The sequence below is a fragment of the Saimiri boliviensis genome, chromosome 12 (assembly GCF_048565385.1).
Source record: "Saimiri boliviensis isolate mSaiBol1 chromosome 12, mSaiBol1.pri, whole genome shotgun sequence".
NCBI lineage: Eukaryota > Metazoa > Chordata > Mammalia > Primates > Cebidae > Saimiri > Saimiri boliviensis.
Genome location: NC_133460.1, coordinates 80,488,251 through 80,500,683, shown reverse-complemented (window position 1 = coordinate 80,500,683; position 12,433 = coordinate 80,488,251). Strand labels below are relative to the sequence as shown.

The following is a 12,433-nucleotide window of genomic DNA, read 5'->3' as shown; positions in this document are numbered from 1 at the left end:
GAAATAACCTTGTTTGGTTCATGGAGACACCAATGCAGGGGCCCCAGTGAAGAATTGAAAACGTTAAGTGGCAATGGTTATATATATCACCCGCTGTGAACCTAAGATACTCCAGGGAGAAAAGAAGACAAGAAATAGGTTTTAAGAGACCTCCCTGGAGCACTAGGAATAGCTAAAAGTAGAGTCTATTGAGTGTCAAACTTTATTCCATTTCACTAGACCAGGGAGTATCACCATGCAGACCTTGTGAGGATCCTTGACCTTACATAACCTCCACAGTGTTCTCTTCCTTGTTACACACAGTGGGGATTCCCTCCAGCAATTAGCATTATGCTTTTAGAAAGAAAAGGGCCTGTATGCTTGCTTTGGGCACAGCAGGGAAGCAAGCTGGACAGACTCCTCTGCAGCTAGGCTTGCAGTGAAAGGAATCCAAGAAATGGCTTAGGTGGTGACCATTGTGGGCAGAGAGGAACACTGACTGAGGTCTGGAGCCACTGGACCTATGAGAAATCTCCCAGAGTGGAGAAAGAGGCTCAGGGATTACCTGGCAGAATATTCTGTTGCTCCCTGACAGGGCCCCTGATTTCTTCTTGCCAGAAAATGTTCCAACCACAGCTGCATATGACAAAAGCTGGCACGGTAGAAGCAGCAAGTAGACTTTATCTGGGATCAGGACATTGTATTCTAACGTTGATATGAAAGTCATTCTCCTATAGAGCCAAAGAACAAGGCTTGCTTCTATCAGCTTGTTTCTCTAAGGCCTTACACAGTGAGGTAGTGGAGAAACAAAAGCTTTTACTACATTTCATTTGACAAGTGTTTGAGAAGGGAGTAAAGCATATTTTAACGCAGAAATTGAGGACATTCCATCTTGTGTACACAGCATACTAGAACACTAACCTGTGTAACGGTGCCAAGCATTGTGTCCTCTAAAATGGCTTGCAGAATAAAAAACCGGCATTGCTTGCTGCTTGAGAGACAGATAAAGCTTGACTGAAAGTTCAGTTTGAGCATTTGGGGAGTTTGCCTTTCTTTGTTACAATATCCATCAGAGGCCAGGTAGCCACAACATTTTGTTCTCTTTCTACCACGCCAGCATTTTTCAATCCATGTTCCAGAGAATATGAGGCCTACAAGGGCTTCAGTAAATAAAGCTTCCCAGAAGTTTGGGGAATATTCATGTTCTCAATGCCTCCTGGGCTCACATGCCCATTAGCTAGCTAGTGAATGCTTCAAAGTCTGGCAGTGGAGAAACCCAGTATTTCTCTGTAGTTCATATTTAAAATATTTCCAAAAGCCCCTCTGAGTATATCCTTTAAAGAAAACAGCAAGGTTTGGGTGGTAAGGAGGAGAACTGACACTCCCTCATGATTATTTCATTATTATTTTCTATTTTAAGAGTACTAGGCCAGGCACAGTGGCTCATGCCTGCAATACCAGGACTTTGGGAGGCTGAGGCAAGCAGATCACAAAGCAAGAGATCAAGACCATCCTAGCTAACATGGTGAAACCCTGTCTCTACTAAAAATGTAAAAATTAGCTGGGTGTGGTAGTGTGCACCTGTAGTCTCAGCTACTCAGGAGGCTGAGGCAGGAGAATTACTTGAATCTGGAAGGCAGAGGTTGCAGTGAGCCGAGATTGTGCCACCGCACTCCAGCCTGGCAAAAGAGCAAGACTCCGTCTCAAAAAAAAAGTACTAAAAGTTTCTTAAATATCACTTACAAAATAAAGGAAAAAGGAAAAAAAGATGTTTAAGATTCTACCATTTAGATATCACTGTTATTTTTAATTTCCTTCCAAGTGTTTTTTGAATGCATAGTATTGCCCAAAGAAATCATACAATTAGAAAAAAAACTATTCTAAAATTCATACAGAACCAATAAAGAGCTCAAATAGCCAAGGCAATCCTAAGCAGAAAGAATAATGCCAGAGGCATCACATAAGCTAAGTTTAAACTATACTACAGGGCTACGATAACCAAAACAGCACAGTACTGGTACAGAAATAGACACATAGACCAGAGAAACAGAATAGAAACCCTGAAATAAAGCCATGCACTTACAACCAACTGATCTTTGACAAAGCTGACAAAAGTGAAAAATGGGAAAAGGACTCCCTATTTAATAAATGGTGGTGGGAAAACTGGCTAACCATATGCAGAAGAATGAAGAGCCCTACCTTCTCACCATATACAAAAATCAACTCAAGGTGGATTAAAAACGTATCTATAAGACCCTCAAACTGTAAAAGTCATAAAAGCTGGGCGTGGTGGCGCGTGCCTGTAGTCCCAGCTACTTGAGAGGCTGAGGTGGGAGGATTGCTTGAGCCCAGGAGTTCTGGGCTGTAGTGTGCTATGCTGATCGGGTGTCCGCACTAAGTTCGGCATCAATATGGTGACCTCCCGGGAGCGGGGGACCACCAGGTTGCCTAAGGAGTGGGGAACCGGCCCAGGTCGGAAACGGTGCAAGTCAAAATTCCCCTGCTGATCAGTAGTGGGATCGCACCTGTAAATAGTCACTGCACTCCAGCCTGGGCAACATATCGAGACCTTGTCTCTTAAAAAAAAAAAAAAAAAAAGTCATAAAAGAAAACCTAGGAAATACCCTCTCAGACATTGGCCTCAGTAAAGAATTTATGACTGAGTCCTCAAAAGCAAATGCAATGAACACAAAAATTGACAATTGGGACCTAATTAAACTAAAGAGCTTCTGCACAGCAAAAGAAACCACTGACAGAGTAAACATGCAACCTACTGAATGGGAGAAAATATTTTCCAGCTGTATCCAACAAAGGACTAATATTCAGAATCTATAAGGAACTCAACTCAACAGGAAAATAAACCCATTAAAAAGTGGGCCGGCCAGGCGCGGTGGCTCAAGCCTGTAATCCCAGCACTTTGGGAGGCCGAGGTGGGTGGATCACGAGGTCGAGAGATCGAGACCATCCTGGTCAACATGGTGAAACCCCGTCTCTACTAAAAATACAAAAAATTAGCTGGGCATGGTGGCGCTTGCCTGTAATCCCAGCTACTCAGGAGGCTGAGGCAGGAGAATTGCTTGAACCCAGGAGGCGGAGGTTGCAGTGAGCCGAGATTGCGCCATTGCACTCCAGCCTGGGTAACAAGAGCGAAACTCCGTCTCAAAAAAAAAAAAAAAAAAAAGTGGGCCAAAGACATGAACAGACCACTTCTCAAAAGGAGACATATAAGTAAGTGGCCAATACACTTTTGAAAAAATGCTCATCATCACTAGTCATCAGAGAGATGAACATTAAAACCACAATGAGATACCATCTCATACCAGTCAGAATGGCTATTAAGAAGTCAGAAAATAACAGATGCTGGCAAGATTGTGGATAAAAGACAATGCTTACACACTGTTAGTGGGAATACAATCTATTCAGGTTAGAGATTTCTCAAAGAACTAAAACTAAAATCACTGTTTGACCCCACAATCCCATTACTAGGCATATACCCAAAGGAAACCAAATTCTACCAAAAAGACACCTGTACTTTATGTATTTTTCACAGCATTATTCATAATAGCAAAGACATAAAATCAGCCCAGGTGTCCATCAGTGAAATATGGTACATATATACCATGGAATACTATGCAGCCATATAAAAGAATAAAGTCATGTCCTTTGCAGCAACATGACTGCAGCTGGAGGCCATTACCCTAAGCAAATTAACAGGAACAGAAAACCAAATACTGCATATTCTTATAAGTGGAAGCTAAACATTAGGTTCACATGAACACAAAGACAGGAACAATAAACACTGGGGATTTCAAAAGAGGGTCGGGGGAGGAGGGCAAAGGTTGAAAAACTACCTATCAGGTTCTATGTTCACTACTTGGGTGACAGGATCATTAGAAGCCCAAACCTCAACATCACACAATATACCCATATAATAAATCTGCACATGTGCCCCGTGAATCTAAAAATAATTTTTTTTTTTTTGAGGCAGAGTTTCGCTCTTGTTACCCAGGTTGGAGTGCAATGGCGCGATCTCGGCTCACCGCAACCTCCGCCTCCTGGGTTCAGGCAATTCTCCTGCCTCAGCCTCCTGAGTAGCTGGGATTACAGGCACGAGCCACCATGCCCAGCTAATTTTTCGTATTTTTAGTAGAGACGGGGTTTCACCATGTTGACCAGGATGGTCTCAATCTCTCGACTTCGTGATCCACCCGCCTCGGCCTCCCAGAGTGCTGGGATTACAGGCTTGAGCCACCGTGCCCGGCCTAAAAATAAATTTTTAAATTTTTAAAAATTTACATGTATATTATTTTTATACAGTTGTAATTTTACTGTGCATACTGTTTTGTTCTAAGGTAGCTTTTAATCATGCACATAATTTTAGTGATCATAACTTCATGAGCTAGGTTGCATGAATAGAAGCGGTGGTCCAGAAAGAGGAACAGTAGAAGTGACCTTGCTTGGTTTATGGAAACACCAATGCAGGGGCCTTGGTGAAGACCTGGAAATGTGGGCTCAACAAACCCTGGGCTTGCTGAGACTGGAGGCCACATAGAAGTGAGCAGATTTCTCCTTAGGATGGAGACAATTCTACCTACACAAATGTCATAGTTCCAGGCTTCTGGGTAAGTCTCTTTAGAAGCAGAAAGAGAAACTAGAGCATCAGACAGCCTGCTTCCTGGCTCTACAGAAGTAGAATATTTCACCCTCTGCTCATTCAGAAAACACCCCTGGTGGAACTGGCCTGCTTACAGTTGCCCATACATGGCTTCTGCTCCAGGGCCTTTACCCAGAAAGCCCTTCACTTGACATCTCAGCCTTCTCTGACCTCCTCAGTTTAGATCCTACCCTCCTGATTAGAATGCCTGTATTTTTCCTCTAAAGACAGTACTGGCCACATGGCATAATTACATACTTATGCAGCTATTTTATTAATGTCTGTCTTTCCTATTAGATTGTAAACTGCATAAGGGCAGGTATATTTTGTTTACCACAGTATATACAGCATCCACGGTGGCATATCTTACTATACATTAGACACAGAGAAAGAATTCAACAGATAATTATTAAATCAAATGGATGAATGAGGGGGGTTGGAACTGGATGGTTCCTAAATTCCTTCTAGTCCCAAAAGAGGTTAATATTCATTGTCTGATATAAATAGCACCATTGGAGTTGTCCTATACCTCCTCCCAAAAGCCCATAAGACAGATGCTATGGTTTGACTATTTCCCCCTCCAAAACTGTTGAAAACTTCATCACCAATGCATCTGCGTCAGGAGGTGGGCCCTAGTGGGAAGTATTTAGGTATTCAAGTACTCTGCTCTCTGAAATGAATTAATGTCACAATTAAATGGAGTTTGGGGAGTTTGCTATCTCCTACTCTTCGGCCATGTGAAGAACAGCACTCCTCCCTCCAGAGGATGCAGAGTTCAGGGCATCATCTTGGAAGCAGAGACCAGACCCTTACCAGACACCAAGCCTGCCAGCACCTTGATCTTGGGCTTCTTGGCCTCCAGAACTGTGAGAAAATATAATTTCTGTTCTTTATATTAATAAATTACTAAGTTTGCCATATTCTGGTATAGCCACACAAAACAGACTAAGACATCTGGTAACACAGGCAATTGTGTGATCGTTAATTTCTCATGGTCTTTTCAGACACAACAGGCCTTCAGTAACTCTTAAAAGTTCCTGTAGCTTTAATGGTAACTTCAGCAGACTCATCAGTCTGTCTCAGTGAGCCTGGGTTTGTAAACAAAGCTTATAATTTTGAGTAAGACTCTAGTACTGTATAAACAAACCAGATTAGCTACAGAGATGCTAGCAGGGCCTATAAACATTTAGAGACCATTTTCTTCCTTTCCTTTTTCTTTAATTAGAATTACTAGATCTTTAATACAAACCACAGATCTCTTATTGTCTTATCTTTTAATTGCTGTAAAACATACATAACGTGTACCATTGTAACCATTTTTAAGTGCAGGTTTGTGCTATTAAGGATATTCACATTGTTGTGCAATCATCATCTATCTCCACATGTTGTTTTTTAAAACACACATTAAAATCCAATAGAGTAAAAATAATACATATATTTTCCAAGAGTATTTGAGGTTGGAAATCAGAGCAAATCTTTCCAAAGTCTCTGAAAAAAAAAAAAAAATCACAAATGCTTATCTAAGAACAGAACTTTTGTTCGTTTTGAAAAAGCAGATGCATGAGGAAAGATCGTTACCCTTTATCAGTAGTTGGAAATCCTACAGAGTGCTGGTTCCGTGACCATAATACACTAATAGCTAAGGGCCTTCCCTAGGACATCTCTTCATTAAAGTAGGTAGTCGCCATTGAGGACCTCTGATGTGCCGGTAACTCTGACAATTAAATTACTTGTATTATTCCATTTAATCTTCACAATTGTCTCCTCAGTATGTACTATTACTATCTTGATTTTACATATAAGGGTAGGCATAGAGAATTTTTTTTGCCCAAAGTCTCAGCTAGAAAGTAGCATATCTGGTATTAAAATCAAAGTGGCCTGGTCCCTGAGCCTGCATTCACAGAAGAGGCAGCGACTGATGAAGGCTAGTTTGGTACTGGGTCTGTCTGGTGCTTGTGGGACAGAGCCTCAGTATGTGCCAACATGTGGAACGTTTGTGCTAAAAGGAATATCTGACAACCACTAACTGCCACTGTTCAGTGATGAGTAGGCAAGGAAGTGGGGGACTAAGTAGACATCAAAGCTACCGCCCTACCTAGGCCCACCAGAACAAAGGTACTTTCCCAGGGGAAGTCTTGGGTACAGCTGATGACTCTTAAGTTCATTATGGCTATTTTTTTTTTAAGTTCTCATTCTGTCTAATAGGCCATGGTTCATAGATTTCAGTAGCTTAAGAATGCCCCAGGATGCCTGCTAACACATGTAGCTTCCGAGGCCCGGTACTCTGAAGGTTCAAACTGAGAAAGCTCTGAGGGTAACAGTGGGGAAGCAGGATCTCTAGAGAACACTGAGACAGAGGTCTGCTTCCCACACTGATGCTGCATGGCTACCAGGCTGGTCCTGGACTCTTCACATACAAGGAGGGAGCAGTTTTATCTGTTCAAGGTGCTTACTCTATTCAGAGTCAGCAAACTTCTATGGAGCAACTATCCAAATCAGATGCTATGCTGGCTGTAACTGAACATTTATTTTATTATCATATGATTAACAGTTATCTCCCCCATTAGACTTTAAGTTCAACAAGGGTATAATAATTTTGTCCATCTTGCTCACTGATATTATGCCAGGGCCTATAATAGAGTTGATGTTCAATGGCTATTTGTTAAATGAATGAATGGAGTCAATGAATAAATAAAAGGCACACAAAGACAATGCCAGTCCCTGTCTTCAATGTGCTTCAACTGGGTAGGTAGCTGGTCAAGTAAACATATCAGAACAATAAAGAGTTCTTGCTGTGTTATGCCACATGTGGTGCAAGCATGAGGCCACCACCTCCCCAGCAAGGCTGAACCCAAACTAGGTCAGTCAGGAAGATGACAAGACTGGATCATCAGCACAGGTGGGCTGACCTGAACCAGGCTAGACAAGGGCAAGTTAGATGTGGAATAGTGGGAATAAAATAAAGATAACTGTCAATTTGTCACTAAGGCAGGCAAGCTGAAAAAATGATGACATAAGTTATCAATCACCGAGTCTGCAGTGGGCCAGGCCTCCTGTTCTGCACTCATATTTGCATGTACTTTATCCCACTGAATTTTCACGGTAATCTTAAAATAGAAGAATCATCAGCTCCATCATATAAGTAGAGAAACTAAGGCTTAGAGAGGTTAAGTCCTGTGACTTGGAGAGCATAGCTGGCTGCGCAAAGTGCTGGGATGCGCCTGTAATCTCAGCACTTTGGGAGGCCGAGGAGGGTAGATCATGAGGTCAAGAGATCAAGACCATCCTGGCCAACATAGTGAAACTCCGTCTCTACTAAAATACAAAAATTAGCTGAGCGTGGTGGCGCACGCCTGTAGTCCCAGCTACTCAGGAGGATGAGGCAGGAGAATTGCCTGAACCCAGGAGGCGGAGGTTGCAGTGAGCTGGGATCGTGCCACTGTACTCCAGCCTGGCACCTGGGACAGAGCAAAACTGTCTCAAAAAAAAAGGCGGGGGCAGGGCTAAGATTCAAGGCAGTGTAAGTCCATGGCCCATGTTGTGTTGTACTCTGGGCAGGCAGAATAATGATGCCTGCAAGAGGACAGGGATGGCAAATCTGAGGAAATGAGTACAGGGACAGGTGAAAGTCCTTCCATGTATGAAGTCGCACCAAGAGAGACTTGTGGCCACCATCCTCTTTAAACAGAAGCATTCAGAGCTTTCTTTCAGCATTTACTGTCCTAAGGTACCTGTTCCATCTTGATCTTAAAAGGTCTTTTAAGGAATTTGGCCGCGAAGATCTGGTCAACCCAAGTGTCTTTCACATTATCCCCTACCCTCATGCCACAGGCAATGCCTTAATTCTGGCCTTACCTGCCTTGCCTAGAGCATGGCAGGAGCATCCTAACTGGTCTCTCCTCCTCTAACCTACTCTCCAGCCAAAAGCAATCTTGGGAACACAAATCTTGGTTCACTTCCATGCATGAAACCCTTCAAAGAAGTGTTCCTCAATCAAAACTGCTCATTAGAATCACAAGAAAGCTTTTAAAACCTATTGGTCCCTGGGCTTTAACTGCCAAAGATGATTTAATTGACCTAGTATGGGGCCCAGCCATATATTTTTTTTTTAATCCCCAGGTGCTTCTAATATGGAGCCAAGTTTGAACACCACTGCAGTTTAATGGATGAGATGACCACTTTTAAGACAGAAATACCAAGCTCAGATTTAGACCTCATCTTCCACCACTCCTTCCTGCCCCCATATTCAACATTCCAGCCATACTGAGCTGCTGATTCCCCAGGGGATTGCTCACGATTACAAGGTGTCACTCTCCAACACATGATATGATTTTTGTCTGGAACATGTCGTCCTACACCACCTTCTGGAAAACTCCTTACCATCTGTCTTAGTCCATTCTCTGTTGCCATCACTGAATACTGGAGACTGGGTAATTTATTTTAAAAATTAATTTATTTCTTACAGTTCTGGAGGCTATGAAGTCCAAGGTCAAGAGGCAACATCTCATGAGGGTCTTCTGGTGGGGACTCTCTGCAGAGTCCCAAGGTGGCACAGGGCATCATATGGCAAAGGGGGCATACTGAGAGACACACTAGCTTTTAGTACAGACCTACTCTAATGATAACTAACCCACCCTGTGATAATTCAATCCATTTATCGATGAATGAATTAATCCATTCATGAGGTCAGAGCTCTCATGACCCACCACCACTTCCTAAAGTCCCTGCCTCTTAATATTATTACACTGGGGATTAAGTTTCAACATGAGTTTTGGAGGGATCAAACATTCAAGTCATAGCACTTAAGACTCAGCTCCAAGGCCACCTTCTCTGGGAATTCTCCATGTAATCAGGCACAATTGGCGGCTTCTTTCTCTGGGCTTTCATAGCGCTGCCTGCCTATCTCTGTATGACTATATCTCTATTGTATTGAAATTATTTGTACAAAGAATCCTCACCTCCACAGAAAGCAGGAAGTACAATGATACTTCAGATACCTCTCGTGTCCATTTCACATCTTGGCCAACTTTTTACTCCAGCCCCAGCAGTATCTCCTTGTTTCTCTATTTCTGCTCAGGAGCTTATCTCCTGCTGCCTAGGTCATCACCTACGGTACCCACATGGCCCCTGTGACACACGTGCAAACATGGAAGTGACAGGGACTTAACACCAGATGGGAGCAACCCTTGACCAACAGGTGGTAAGAACCAGGGATAAATCCCTAGGGCAGACAATTCTGAAGTTCACTCCGCAGCTCTTCAGGGGGTCCCTGGGAGGATCAAGCCTCAGTTGCCCAATGTGGTAATTTGTTCCTAACTCTCTCTTGGGGTAGCTTTCCCTCTTTGTTTCCTTGGAATTACCTCCCAAAATAAACATCCTGCATGCAATTTCTGTTAATAGGATGTGTTGTTTGGAAAAACTCACTAAGACAAATGAAAAGAACATTAGTCTTCGGATCAGAAAACTGGAATTCTAGTTTTAGCTCAACCTTTGCCTTCGGTTAGAGAACATCTAAGGTTTTGATTTTGTTATGTATAAAATGGGGATAACCTTCCATTCTTCACAACACTCATGGGAAGAAACAATGGAAATGCATGTGGAAATGATTTATAACTGCAAAGCACTACATAATGTTATCATTATGCTTTAGGAGGAATTCCTTCCCTATTCACCCTTTAAATTAGTGGTCCCAAACTTTTTTGGCACCAGGGACCAGTTTCTTGGAGAACAATTTTTCCACAGACCCAGGGGTGGTGAGGAGGGAGCAATGGTTTCGGGATATTGTGCACTTTATTTCTATTATTATTACATTGTAATATATAATGAAATAATTATACAACTCACTATAGTGTAGAATAAATAGGAGCCTTGAGCTTGTTTTCCTGCAACTAGACAGTCCCATCTGGGGGTGACAGGAGACACTGAAAGATCATTTGGCATTAGATTCCCACAAGGAGCATGCAATCCAGATCCCACATATGTGCAGTTTGCAATAGGGTTCGCTCTCCTATGAGAATCTAATGCCGACACTGATCTGACAGGAGATGGAGCTCAGGCAGTAATGTAGGTGATGGGGAACAACTGTAAATACAGATGAAGTTTTGCTCACTCACCTACTGCTTACCTCAGGCTGTTCTGGTCTGTGGTCTGGGAGATGGGGACCCTGCTTTAAATGACAGAGCTTCCCAGGAGTTGGACCTTGACCCTCTTCTCACTTTACACCCCCTTTCTAGATTACCTCTTCCATTTCTAAGGCTTCAGTCAATCAATGCCATTAGAGACATACCTTTAATCTAGGCCTGTACTATCTAACAGGGTAACAAATAGCTGGCAATTGAGCACTTGAAATGTGACTAGTTGGAATTCAGATATGCCGTAAGTTAAAATTTGAAGATAGTATGAAAAAAATATATAATATATCTCACTAACAATTTTTTTTTTTGAGACAGTCTCGCTGTGTTGCCCAGGCTGGAATGCAATGGCATGATCTTGGCTCACTGCAACCTCCACCTCCTGGGTTCAGGTGATTCTCCTGCCTCAGCCTCCCAAGTAGCTGAGACTACAGGCACCCGCCACTATGCCTGGCTTTTTTTTTTTTTTTTTTTTTTTGGTAGTTTTAATAGACACGGGGTTTCACTATGTTGGCCAGGCTGGTCTTGAATTCCTGACCTCGTGATCTGCCTGCCTTAGCCTCCCAAAGTGCTGGGATTACAGGCGTGAGCCACCCCGCCCAGCCAACAACTATTTTCATGAAATGTTGAAATAATATTTTGGATGCATTGGGCTACATAAAATATGTTATTAAAGTTCATTTCACCTCTTCTGCTTTTTAAAATGTGGCCCTTTTTTTTGAGACAGAGTCTTACCTTGTCACCCAGGCTGGAGTGCAATAAATAATTTTCAATGCATAATTTTATGAAAAATGAATGAAGAACTGCTGAATGAGGTATGGTCATAAAGTCATATCATTGTGTGTCCTTAAAACACATGTACAAATATCCAAACAAGTATTATCTTTTAAATGGTCATTTTTGGAAGCAAATATATTTATTTCAATAAACTACTCAAAACAGTTTAGTAGCCCATCATATTTGGGATGATCCTGAAATAGTTTACAGATCATGCAAGAAAAAGAGTTTGTTTCTTATTGTAGATTTTATAAAATGTCTTATATGCCTTATTCATTAAACTTAGTTTGGAATGATTTCAGAGTTATCATTAAAGAGTATGCTTTAAAGTGGCAATGTCTGATAGAACTTTCTGCAGCAATGGAAATATTCTTTACCTGTGTTGTCCAATTCAGTAGCCACCAGCCATGTGTGGCTATTGAGCACTTGAAATGTGGCTAGTGCAACATAGGGACAGAATTTTTTTATTTTATTTAATTTTAATTGACAACTGTAAAGGGCTGCATGTGGCTAGTGGCTATCAAATGGGACAGCACATCTGGTTTAGAGCCATCACCAGAATACAAGTTCCTGAAATATTTTGCCCCCAATATATGCCAGGAATCTTACTAAAATTATTGTATAACCTAAACAAATGGCTAGTTTGCATAAATAAAATTATCTTTGTATAAAATAAATCAGTGATATTATTAAAAAGATTCACTTCAGATGCCAATGACTGTTCTTCAATACTCCTACCTTTTATTTAAAGAAGGCCAAAGACCTTGTTCTATTTTTCCAGGCCCATATAACAATGCAGAAGCACAATAGACTTGAAGAAGACCACTGTGAATGAGGGAAGGTTGTCCATGACCACACATATTTTTGGGAACATAATTCAAGTTTGTCATGG

The 12,433-nt window shown here is 41.9% G+C and overlaps 1 protein-coding gene across 4 annotated transcripts in view; it reads right to left on the bottom strand.

Annotated features, from left to right (window-relative positions):
* The window catches only part of ENTPD1 (ectonucleoside triphosphate diphosphohydrolase 1), a 162,946-nt gene that overhangs the window by 41,294 nt on the left and 109,219 nt on the right, over positions 1-12,433 (bottom strand). The gene's annotated exons all lie outside the window — the stretch shown is intronic.